We start from the raw sequence: 10,734 nt of genomic DNA, 5'->3' as shown, positions 1-10,734 counted from the left end.
CCTGCCTCTGCCTCTCCAGTGCTGGGATTAAAGGTGTGTGCCACCACGCCCAGCTGCTAGTGGCCTGTTAACAGATGTGTTCCTCCTTCCTGAAACCAGAGGAGAGAAAAAGAAAGGCAGCTAGCAGAGTTCTTCTGCACAGGTCATACACCAGAGCATGTTGGCAGGGGACCATGCCCTGCACCCTGTTGCTAAGCTCCCTGGGAGCGGAGTTTATAGAGAGGGATGTAGTCCCTCTCTCAGAACTCACTCAATGGGAAGGTGTGGCTTACTCTCCTCCAGAGCCAACCAGGCTCCTTTCCTTGGAGCAGTGGTTCTGGCTGATGCAAGCCTTGTTTAGGATGGGCTGACCCACCTGGAAGCGAGCACTTGGGAGTGAGCCCAGATAACCTTGACTCCACCCTGGTAGTTGCCTCCGCAGCTCACAGTGGATGCCCTCATCCCTGGCACCTTGACTGCCCCATCTCCAACCTCAGCTACCCAGGTTACCTCAGCAAACAACCCCCAGAGGCCTGTGGAGTGAGTCAGAACCCTGGGTCCCTTAGTAGCTTTTGGTTCCCACACCCAGGAATTCAGGTTCCAAGATGCAGGTCCAGGTGCATCAAGTAAGCTGCTGGGGCCTGATGTTTGTCCTAACCACCGGAAAGTCAACCAAGCCAGGCTTCCGGAGGAGTCCCAGAGGTCAGGCAAGTGTTTCCTGGGGACCATCCTGAGCTCACTGAGCACCCCTAGCCAAGCGTACACTCCCCTAGGGAACAGACTCCTGCAGTCTGCCCTGCTGTACCTTTCCTGAAGCTTTTCCGGTTTATGCTGGGTCCCTAGGATACCTCCCCCACATCCCCCATACTCCTACTGGGGGGCCTAGGGCAGTCCTGGCTGAGCTCCCAGGATAAATCTGACAGGCAGAGCTAGGATGGGCCCCAAAGAAATGTGTTACATGTCAGAGCCTGTGCCAGGATGAGGGGCCTCTACCACTCTGTCATCTCCCAGCCTGGGGTTCCTCAACAGCCCCTCCCAGATAGGCACAAAAGGGGTGCAACCTCGCAGCCCCCACCTATGCCAGGGCCTGATTGAGCTTAAGGCTCCACCTCTGACGTTGCCCTTTTAAGAGCCCTCCCAATGGGGGCGGGGTACTGCAGGCAGAGTCTTGCCGAACCCCAGCTCGGTGCAGCTCCCCCACCAAGGTGCCTGGAAAGACCTACATCCCCGTTCTCAAGGCTCTGGTCAGAGGCAGAGGTGCCCGTGGTCTATGAGGAGACCCCTTGTTCTGGAGGGACGGATCTCCAGCTGGCTGGTTTGAAGACCCTGCGTTTTGGAGTCTCATATCCCTTCATCAGATTGGCCCCCACCCTCTCCCCTACAGAAGCCTGCCGTCAGAAATAGTCTGGGAAATTACATTTGCCGAGGTGTAAATTGCTGATAAGAAGATATGACCCTTAAGGGACGACTGGATTTTAAATCCTGAAACTGAAGGACTAAGCTCCTAATGGAGAATGGCGTCCACCCTTCCATCTAGTGTCAGAGAAAACAACTTCTTTTTATTCTTTCAAACCAGCCCTATCTCCTTGTGCCCGGGGTTTCATACTCTGTCTCCTGGGTCTTATTCCTAAGCTAGCCTTCTTAAATTTCTTCCCTCTGGTCCTCTCCTCTGCCCCTCTCACCCTCAGTATCGGCCTGCTTACACTGCCTCCCCATCTTCTGACAGCATCCTGTCTGCCTCCCTTTGCTCAAAGATTCACCATCAAGGGACTTGCAATCCTAGCACCTCCTCAGTGTCCCCGCCCTGGGGTGTCTGCCCACCTGGAGGGAATGTGGAATGTCCCAGACAGAAGAAAGCTTGGATTGCAAAGGGAAGATTTGGGTTGAGGCTGAGGAAGGAGCTTGGGAAAGAAACATGGCACCCGACTCTAAGTGCTGTCTCCACATGCATCTGAGCCCTTGTTTTCCATACGCCTGATCTCCAATAATGCTTGGGACTCCCCAGCATGCAGACTGAGCCCCTCTAGCAAGCCTCAAGTCCTTTCCTGACTGATTCCTTGTCCCCACAATATGTCCACAAGTGTCCCTGCCGCAGACACCCAGGAGGTACCATAGGTCTCCTGCTCCGCATCTTAGGCCACTCTGCCCTGAGCTTTCATCATAAGATCTGCTCATCTGCTGGTCCACAGACCACAGCCCCCTGCAGGCACAGCCTCTGTAGGGTACCAGAATAGATCCCCCTTGAGTAAAGGGCTGGTGATGTGGCTCAGCTGCTAAAGGCACTCACCACCAGCCTGGTGAGCAGAGTTGGATCTGCAGGACCCACATGTGGAGGGAGAGGACCAACCCCTGCAGGTTGCTCTTTAACCTTGAAAACACACACGTGCACACAGTAAATAAGTGAAGGGAGGGGTTCCCTTTTCCATTCACATACGGAAATATTAGTGAACGAGGCCTGATAACGGCGGCTGTCTCAGTCCAAACCAGACTGGCTGGTCAGAACCAGAGTCACCAGAGCCTCACGCACCTGGGTTGTCCGCCTGTGCCCTGCCTCCTCTGTCTCCTTTGACAACCTGAACAACGAAGTTATTAACAGCTTTGCGGTTTTCTGCACAAGCCTCGGCCCCGGGCTCCATCTCATCTCATCCTGCTGTGCTCAGGGACCACATACAACCTCAGCTGCATTTGGGATGGGCCTTTCGTCATGATAGGATGCTAGCTTTAAATTTTTATTTTATTTTATATGCATTAGTGTTTTGCCAGCATATGTGTCTGTGTGAAGGTGTCGAAACTCCTGGAGCTGGAGTTACAGACTGGTAAACCACCACGTGGTTGCTGGGAATTGAACCCCGGTCCTCTGGAAGAGCAGCCAGTGCTCTTAACCTCTCAGCCGTCTCTCCAGCCCCAGAGTGCTAGCTTTTTAAGCCATCGCTAACAAATATCCCTAGCACTGTGGCTGGAACCTGCCATGGTGAAGGCACCCATGCCATCTTTAATTGAGCCCCACTGAAAGTCTAACAGTCGGGGCATCGGGCCTACTGTCCCTAGGTACAGCAGGCCATGAGAATGCAGTTTTGAGGCTCAAGTAACACCCAACTGCCTCCCAGGTGGAAGTTCCAAGCATGAAGAAACATCTGACAGACATCTGTGCCGTCTACCTATCGATTCATTTACTTATTCATTTGATTAATATTTACTGATTATCTACTATGTGTCAGGTCACATTCTAGATGCTAGGGACTGGGGACACATTCTCCCTAGTCTGTGGATAACAGCTAGGAACCAGGTAAACTGAGGTGCATATCCTGTGTAATGGCAAATTGCCGTACATGAAGAACGGGGCTCTGTTCAGCATCTGGGAGGAGGGCCCAGGTGTCCAGAACAGACCGAGGCGTAGGGAGAGGCTAGGCCACTTCCCATGGAGCCTTGTGGATTAAAGATTTTGGTTTTTTTCCAGTGTGCAACAGGGCAGGGGTCTCAGAAGGAAAGCAGCATACTCAGACTTCAGTGTGAAATGTTACTCTCTCTAAAGGACACCATGAAGGGTCCTTAAATCAGATAAATCCTTTGAGGGCACGGTAGTTCACACTTTTAGTCCCAGCATCCTGGGATGCAGAGGCCAGGTAGATCTCTGTGAGTTCAAGGCCAGCCTGCTCTACAGAGTGTGTTCCAGAACAGCCAAGGCTATGCAGAGAGACCCTGTTTCACAAGCTTAAAAAAACAGATAAATCCAAAGTGTGGCACCTGAACAAGAAAAGGCCTGGGCTCTTCAGACTATGTCATTTAAAAGAGAGAGAGAGAGACAGAAAGGGAAAGTGGCCTGTGAGCTGGCAAGATGACTCAGCGGGTAAAGCTTGCCAAGCAATGGTGACCTGAGTTGAGCTGCAGATCCCACGGTAGATGAGAGAACTGATTCTTGAAAGATGACCTTTGACCTCCACAGGCACATCATGGCAAACATGCACCATACTCATAATACTTGATACATGCCAAACATACCCATAATAATAAGTTAAAAAGCAGCATTTAACTAGATGGTATGCACAAAACTCTGGTTTGAAAGCAGAAACTTCAAAGGATAGTTAGGAGTTTGTCTCAGGCTGGGTATGAGATCATCCTAGGAATTCTCATTCTTGTTCTTGGTCGTGGCCATGGCAGAGGCCCCGGGGATGAGCAGGGCAAAGGAGAGGGCCCTGCATCTCAGGTCCAGCCTGCGGAGGGGCCTAGAGTAGAGGTACTCCAAAAGTTGTGAGAAATAAAGCAATGTCAACCGTTAATGAACCAGGGGAAAGTGTTTCTTTTTTTTTTTTTTTTTTTTTTTTTTTTTTTGGTTTTTCGAGACAGGGTTTCTCTGTGTAGCTTTGCGCCTTTCCTGGAGCTCACTTGGTAGCCCAGGCTGGCCTCGAACTCACAGAGATCCGCCTGGCTCTGCCTCCCGAGTGCTGGGATTAAAGGCGTGCGCCACCACCGCCCGGCCCCGGGAAAGTGTTTCTTACAGCATCCTTTTTAACATTTTCTTTTCCCTTATTTTTTTTAAAGAGAAGTTCTTGTGTATCCAAAGCTAGCCTTAAATTCCCTATGCAGCCACGGATGATCTTGAGGTTCTGATCTTTCAAGGATGACCTTGAACTTTCTGATCCTCCTGCCTCTATCCCCTGAGTGCTGAGCCCAGTTTATGCAGTGCTGTGGACTAAACCCGGGCTTCAGGCTTGCTAGACAAGCATCCTACCCATTGAGGGACACCCCAGCTTTTGGTGTGTGTTCTGCTTTGTTTGTTTTTGAGAAAGGGTTTCATTGTGCAGCCCTGGCTAGCCTGGAACTTGCTCTGTAGACCATGATGACCTGAACCCAGAGTACTGGGATCGGAGGTATGTGCCACCACACCCTTGTCCCTGTCCTCTGGTGCTTACGTTCTTCCCGCCCTCTCTTCGACATCGTCCCTGAACCTTGGATGGTATAAACATCCCATTTAAGGCTGAGCACTCAATAGTGATTTATTTTAGCAGTTTGGCCAGTTATGAGCCTCTGGATGAATTAACTCTGGAGAAATTTCTCTAGCCAAAGTTGAGAGCAGCACTAACCTACAGATATAAACATGGATGTTTAGAAGGCAGCTTGACAGTGTGACCATTTAGCAAAACAAGTAGTAGGTTCTCCTTGGGCCTATGTCCTTCCAGTTGCGGGCTTTTGACCAGGTTTACAGTACCCGGTATGAATTTGCTAGTATGGAAGGGTCCTCAAATCCAGTCAGAAAGAGTTGATTACCCCATAACTTTCATGCCACTGTTTGCCAGTGACTACATCCTGCCTGGCAGATCAATATTGTAGTGTTCAGGGTTTAAACCACTGGCCTTTCTCCCCCAGTGGTCTGTTCAGCACCTTCTGGTACTATGAAAGCTAGCCAGCAGGGAAGAAGTTTCCAGGTATGTCAGTTCCAGCCAGAATCCTCTACGTCCTGCAACCAAAGTGTGCAGTGTCCTCAGCACCAGGGTCTTTTCATTTTTGTTGGCTTTTTATTTTGAGACAGATCTCACTATATAGCCTTGGCTGGCTCACTATGTAGACCAGGTTGGCCTCATAGAGATCTGTCTGTCTCTGCCTCCCTAATGCTGGGATTAAAGGCATGTGCCAACAACAATAGGGTCTTACCATCTACTTCTGGTGGGCAACCAAGAGCCATGGCAAGAGCCTGAGTTGTTTGGGGAAACTATGGCCTTCCTGACCAATAACCCATAGAGAGAGGTATACCACACCCGGCACAGAAAATGTTATTTAATGATATGTTATTACCTATGCAGGGTAATGTGTTCAAACTCCGCATTAATATACACAAACACACTTTTCTTTTTTTAGAAAAGATTTATTTATGTATTTTATGTACATGAATGCTCTGTCTGCCTGCATGACAGAAGAGGGCATCAGATCCCATTACAGATGGCTGTGAGTCACCCTGTGGGTGCTGGGAATTGAACTCAAGATCTCTGGAAGATCAGCCAGTGCTCTTAACTGCTGAGCCATCTCTCCAGCCCACATACACATTTCTCTAATTAAATTGGGTTTAATTTAATTTTCTAGTAGCTTAGTAGGTTTCCATAAGGGTTTGGGTTAACCCAGGCCCCACCCTCTCTTCTCATCTGTCCCCTCCCCCATTCTCACTTAAACCTTTGACCCCAGTGTTCACCCCCACCACTTTCACATCCCAGGTCACTCTCAAGAACTTACTTGTAAAAATGTTTTATTCTTAGTGCGTGCATGCGCGCGCATACGCACACGTGTGCCCGTGCCCTCACACATACACACGCACACAGTAGTCAGAAAACAGCCCCGGCTGTCCGTTCCACAGGTTCAAGCTTTTCAAGTTGCTGATTAGATCTGCCGGTTTCCACCTTCCCAGCATCGGGAGCACAAAAGTAAACAGACCGACACTTAGTTGTTTTTCATGTGGGTCCTGGGGATGGAAACCAAGCCTTCGTGCTTGCAAGGCCAGCGTTTTATCAGCTTAACTCCCTGTCCCGGCTGCTTCAGAAACATCCTGCCTAAATTACATTAGAGCCAGGGCCATATCTTACCCAGTGTGTACTTGGCATAGGTCTAGAGACTAGTCTCCAATACAGTAATACATCCCCACCACACACACACACACACACACACACACACACACACACACACACCCTTTTGAGTTGGGGTGTAGCTATATTGTATGGGCTGACCTGGGACTCTGATTCTTCTGCCTGAGCATCCTACCTGAGCCTCCAAAGTAACTGATCTTACAAGCATACAGTATATTCCCTTAAGTCTGTAAGACTTCTTTGGACCTGGGGTAGGAACAGGTAGGAGAGAGACCCAAGGTTCCTTATAGCTGAAAAGTTCTATAAAGCAAGCAGCCCCTCCAGGGTTCAACACCAGGGTCACCCCTTTTCGAGTCTCCCAGTGATGCATGTAAGACTAGAATTTTCCCTCCTGTTCCAGGGAGGTGGAAAAAGCTGAGGGGGATGAGAGAGGAGGCAGCTGTCTGTCCCCCTAAGGGGGTGAAGCTGGGAGGAGATTAAGTACTATTTGCCGACTGTGTCTAGAGATGAAAGAGGGTTCCCCACGCACCCCTAGCCTGTCTACCTTGAGCAGAAAGGCCACTTACTTGGAGGAGGATCTGGAGGCCTGAGCCTTCCCTGGCAGCCCTGGCCTCCTGGCTGGGTTTCAGAACCGTGGCCACATTCCAGAGTCAAAGTTGCTCTTTCCTCTACCCAGAAGGCTCATTTCAGTCGCACCAGGAGCCAGATGAGCGAAGAGCTACAGTTTCTGCATGCGTTGGCTTGGGCCTTCATCAAAAACGAGTCTCATTACCCAACCCCAATTCAAAGGATAATTAACAGACAGTATAATTTCCAAGCATTCTCTGCACCACATGGCTATTAAATGAAGAGCAAAATGCCCACACAATCCCCGGATCCTCCCAAACCATAGCGTCTGAGGAAGTCAGGAGAGGCCGAGCCCTGTGGAGACCACTTACGCCACCCCTCTATCTGGAGTGACTTTGTCCAGAGGAAGGACGTTCATCTTGGGTCAGATTGTCAGTCACTCCAGCAACCACGGGTCCTCCTCCAACCCTGCCCACCCACCACTACCCGGAAAATAGGCTCCCATAGCCCTTCTGCCCGGCTTCCCTTATATTCCCCTGCAGAGAAAGAAAAAGTGGCTTGTCACTTTGGGCATGGCTGTGAGGCCACATGGGGGTTCTCTGATCTAGAGCAAAGGTGATCTAGAGCAAAGTCCTTTACTGTGAAGAACTGAAAGTGGCCCTGCTGTGACCAGAGGCAGCAATGGAAGAGAGCATCTGATCCAGTGATTTTTAAAATAGATCCTAAGGATCCTGAAGTTGCTCAGGGCAGCGCAGGGATTCTTGGTTGGAGCACAGGAGACAGACTCCATACTCACCCTAGGCGCTCCATTCCTCTGCTTCATATCTGAAGACTGGGGCCCCAGAGCTGGCTCAGCGGGTGAGGGCATCCTCTGTGCGGGCCTGACGATCTGGGCTCAAGCCCTGGGGCCCTCCATGGAAGAAAAGAAACAATTCTCAAAAGTTGCATCTGGGTATGGCACATGCCTTTTAATCCTCGGGGGCAGAGGGAGGCTGGTCTCTGTGAGTTCAAGGCTAGCCAAGGCTACAGAGTGAGACTCTGCCTGAAAAACAAACAAAACAAAACAAAACAAAAAAAAGATTTTTTTAAAAAACTCACACACGTGTAATAAAACAAATTAGTAAGAAATTTTAAAACATCAAACATACATGTAATAAAACAAATTTTAATTAATTAGTTAATTTTTAGCTAGGGTTTCACTATGCAGCCTCTGCTGGCGTCAAACTCACAAAAATCTTCCTGCCTTTACCTCCCAAGTGAGTGCTGGGATTAAAGGTGTGTGTTGTCATGCCTGGCTACAAATTTTATTTTTATTTTTTTTATGTATAGGGGTATTTTGTCTGTATGTGCTGTGCACTGTGCCTATGCAGGTCAGAAGAAGGCATCGGATCCCCCCGGGACTAAAGTTATGGCTGGTAATGAGCCACACCATGTGGGTGCTGGGGATCGAGCCCGGGTCCTTTGGAAGGACAGCCAGTGCTCTTAGCCACTGAGCCATCTCTCTAGCCCCTAAAAGTTTTTAAAGAAAGATCTTCCACTATAACCCGTCCTACCCACTTAGCCCAGTACTAGATTGAATCTAGAGCTTTGTTTAGCCAGGCAAGTACTGAGCTATATCCGCAGCCTGCCAAATACACTTTTGTTCTTGTTTTTGAGACAGGATCTCATGCAGCCTCAATACATAGCCAAGGATGACCTCCAAATCCTGGTCCACCTGCCTCTGCTTCCCAGGTGCTGGGGTTACAGGCTTGAGCCACCAGACTCAACTTAAACCTTTTATTTATTTGTGTGTGTGTGTGTGTGTGTGTGTGTGTGTGTGTGTGTGTGTGCACTTGCCTATGGAGTATAGTCGTTGATATTTAGTATTTTTGAGACAGAATCGAATGAACCTTCAGGCCATCATTAGGACAGACTGGCTGGCCAGCGAGCCCTTAGGATCCTCCTGCCTCTGCCTCCCTGACAGAGAAGACAGGTGTACAGTACGGTGCCCAGCCTTTGAATATAATTACCTCCTCTCTCCCCTCTCCTCTCTTCAAACCTTCCCACATGCCCTTCCTTGCCCTCTTTCAAATTCATGGCCTTCTTTTTTTTTTCATTAATTGTTATATGTGTTTATATACACATATATATTCCCAAATACTACCTGCTCCATCTGTATAGTGTTACTTGTATATAGTTTTCAAATTACCCATTTGGTATTGAATAAACAATTGGTACCCTTCTCTGGGAAAGACGATTTCTCCCACTCAGAATTCCTCAGTTGCCTGTAGTTCTTGGTGTAGGGTTGAGGCCTCCTGGTCTTTCTCCTATGGGCTTGGCATGTCCATGTTGTTGCCCTTATTCCGCTCATGTTTAGGCAGTCATGACTGTGCCCACCTTGCTATGTGGGTGTTGGGAGTCCAAACAGGTCCTTGTTTTTGCACGGCAGTCTTTACTGGCTGAGCCGTCTCGCCTGGGTCTCTGGAACCAACTCACCCTGGGCCTTGGAATCTGGTAGTGTTAGTGTATTTACAGTTCTGGACCCTCTAGCTCACCTCTCCTGAACTGCCTAAGTGGTACCCAAGATGTATCAAAATGAATTTGGGCCGGGCGGTGATGGCGCACGCCTTTAATCCCAGCACTCAGTGAGGCAGAGGCAGGCGGATCTCTGTGAGTTCAAGGCCAGCCTGGGCTAGAGAGTAAGATCCAGGACAGGCACCAAAACTACAGAGAGAAATCCTGTCTCAAACAAACAAACAGACTTGGGGACCGGTCTGTCAGAGGCATCCAAGTGAGATCACAACCTCTGGGATCTGGGAGAGACTTTGTAGTGTTGAGCGAAATCTTTTTAGCGCAGTCTGACCTGGGGCCTGCAGGATGAGGTAGCAATGAAGGTTCTCATGTATAGTAAGACTGGAAAGTTGCCTTGTGTGTCATCCACCGCCCCCACCGCACCCCCCCCCCACCAAAGTCTTCAGAATATTTTGGAAGAGCACTAACTATAGAGTGCTACATGGTTATCGTTCCCTGTGTGGCTTCTGACGGCTCATTCATCTTTAAGCTGTGGTAGGGATCCAGCACTGGCTGAGAAGCATGTCTGATGGACTGGGAAGAAAAAACGCTACCAGCGGCGGCGGGAATCTTACTTGGAGCATCTGTGCAGAAGAGGGCGCTGGGTGGGCCCCACCTCCTCCGGCGCGCTGGGCGTCGCCGCTTTAAGACGGCCGCGGCGCGAGCAGGTCTATGGTAATGAGCCGCCGCCGCCGCCGCCGCCGCTCTGCAGAGCTTGCCCGCCCGCCGGGGAGGCGAGGGAACGCGGGTCTGGGCCCGGGACCGCGGCGATCAGCAGCAGCCGCGGCGAGGACGCGGGGCACGAGAGGGTGGCGCAGGGCGGCCGTGGGCAGCCAGGCCCGGGCCGGAGCGTGCGGCTTCGTAGGCGCAGGTGGGCGATCTCACGCGGGCAGAGGGGGCACCCTAGGTCTCGGGAACCGGGGAACCCGGCAGAGCCAGGGGTCCTCGCGGCCCGCGGGCGCAGGTGGCGAGCGCCCAGAGCGCAGGTGGAGGCGCCGCGCGAGCCCGCAGTGGTCGCGGTGACTCGGGAGCGGGCCGGGCTTCGAGAGCGGTGTAGCCCGGCGCATCG

General features: G+C 50.7%; 1 long non-coding RNA gene across 1 annotated transcript; it reads right to left on the bottom strand.

Annotated features, from left to right (window-relative positions):
* Nucleotides 1-6,197: 6,197 nt before the first annotated feature.
* LOC121830496 (uncharacterized) lies at nucleotides 6,198-7,692 on the bottom strand. Its single transcript, XR_006073715.2, has 2 exons — nucleotides 7,115-7,692; nucleotides 6,198-6,365 (listed from the first exon to the last, which is right to left on the bottom strand). It is a non-coding gene; the product is annotated as an uncharacterized LOC121830496 (long non-coding RNA).
* Between the last annotated feature and the right edge of the window lie 3,042 nt (nucleotides 7,693-10,734).

This window comes from Peromyscus maniculatus, chromosome 6 (assembly GCF_049852395.1).
Source record: "Peromyscus maniculatus bairdii isolate BWxNUB_F1_BW_parent chromosome 6, HU_Pman_BW_mat_3.1, whole genome shotgun sequence".
NCBI lineage: Eukaryota > Metazoa > Chordata > Mammalia > Rodentia > Cricetidae > Peromyscus > Peromyscus maniculatus.
Note: the sequence above shows the minus strand (reverse complement) of the source record. Positions and strands in the feature narration are given on the sequence as shown.